The sequence below is a fragment of the Chrysochloris asiatica genome, unplaced genomic scaffold (assembly GCF_000296735.1).
Source record: "Chrysochloris asiatica unplaced genomic scaffold, ChrAsi1.0 scaffold00077, whole genome shotgun sequence".
Lineage (NCBI taxonomy): Eukaryota > Metazoa > Chordata > Mammalia > Afrosoricida > Chrysochloridae > Chrysochloris > Chrysochloris asiatica.
In genome coordinates this window covers 3,660,924-3,662,608 of record NW_006408595.1, presented here as the reverse complement: position 1 = coordinate 3,662,608, position 1,685 = coordinate 3,660,924, and the positions used below count along the sequence as shown (strand labels likewise).

The 1,685-nt window shown below is 35.0% G+C and overlaps 1 protein-coding gene across 1 annotated transcript in view; it reads right to left on the bottom strand.

Annotated features, from left to right (window-relative positions):
* LRRK2 (leucine-rich repeat kinase 2) overlaps nt 1-1,685 on the bottom strand; it is a 254,242-nt gene that overhangs the window by 22,894 nt on the left and 229,663 nt on the right. The gene's annotated exons all lie outside the window — the stretch shown is intronic.

Below are 1,685 nucleotides of genomic sequence, written 5' to 3'. Positions count from 1 at the left end.
CCAGGAGGCAGACTTGCAGAATGTGCCCTTTGGAGGTGAAATTATTATATATGCCTGAGTGGGTTTTTTTTTTTTAAAAAGCTAAAGTGAATAGAGAGAAATACTGTTAACTGATGGTACATGGAGGGGATTATAATCATTGTATAGAATTGTATTGAAACATGGTGTATGATTTGTTGAATGTAAAACTGATGATATGCCCAGTAAACTTTCACTCAACCCACAATAAAAACCTTAAAAACAAAAACAAAAATTCAAGTTACTTAAAGCCATGGAACCCTCAATGTGAATGCTGATTTATTGTGTATAGTATTTAGTTTTGAGTTTCAGGATTTTCACAAGCCTTCAATAAATATTCTCCCCAAAATTTGAAAAAAAAAGAAGGATCAGTAGTTGCAAAATAGATATGGTTTTGCTGATAGACACAATGCTGGAGATCACATAATAGAATCAGCAAGACCAATGACTTAGTCATTCCAAATACCTTTATTTAGCAACACAAATTGTGACTATACACATAGACTTCACTAGACAGATTAATACAGAATTCAAATTGACTGCAAATTGCCTGTGAGGAGAGAGGATAGACAAGCTCAATTTCATCAGTCAAAACAAGGCCAGGTGCAGACTAGGGAACCAGACTATCAACTGTTCATATGCAAGCTCAGTCTGAAGCTGAAGAAAATTAAAACAAGTTCACATGAGCCAAAAAATGACCTTGAGGATATTTCACTTGGATTTCTGGTATGACACTATGGCAAATGAAATAGATTGGTAACCACAAGGCCAGTATTTCAAACCTACCAGCTGCTCACTGGAAACCCTATACAGGGTTGCTATGAATCAGAACCAACTTAATGGTATTTGACAACAACACCATATCTCACCAGAATTTAGAGACCATCTCAAGAACCAATTTGATGCATTAGACATAGACACTAATGACAGAAGACCAGAAGAACTGTGGGATGATATCAAGAACATCATACTTGAAGAAAGCAAAAAACAAAGCACTAAAAAGACAAGAAAAGAAAGAAAAAAGACTATGTTTTCAGAACAGAGTCTGAAATTTGATATTGAATGTAGACAAACTAAAGCAATGGGACGAAATTATGATATAAAAGATTTAAACAGAAAATTTCAAAGTGCAGCTCAAGAAGACAAAATAAAACATTATCATGAAATGTACAAAGACCTGGAGTTAGGAAACTAAAATCAACAAATACACTCAGCATTTCTTGAGATGAAAGAACCAAAGAAAAAACTCAAACCTTGACATGAAATATTGAAGGATACTATAGGCAAAATTTTGAATGATGCAGAAAGCATCAAAAGAAGATGGAAGGAATGTACAGTCATTGTAGCAAAAAGAAATGGTTGATGTTCACCCATTTCAAGAGGTAGTATATGATCAAGAACCAATGGTACTGAAGGAAGAAGTCCCAGTTGCACTGAAGGTATTGTCAAACAACAAGGCTCCAGGAATTGACAGGCTATCAACTGGAATGTTCCAACAAATTGATGGAGTGCTGGAGGTGCTCACTAGTCTATGCCAAAATATTTGAAAGGCAGTTACTTGGCCAACTGATTGGAAGAGATGTATATTTGTACCCATTCCAAAGAAAGGGGACCCAATGGAATGCAGAAACCATCAAATAATATCATTAATATTATTGTTGTTATAT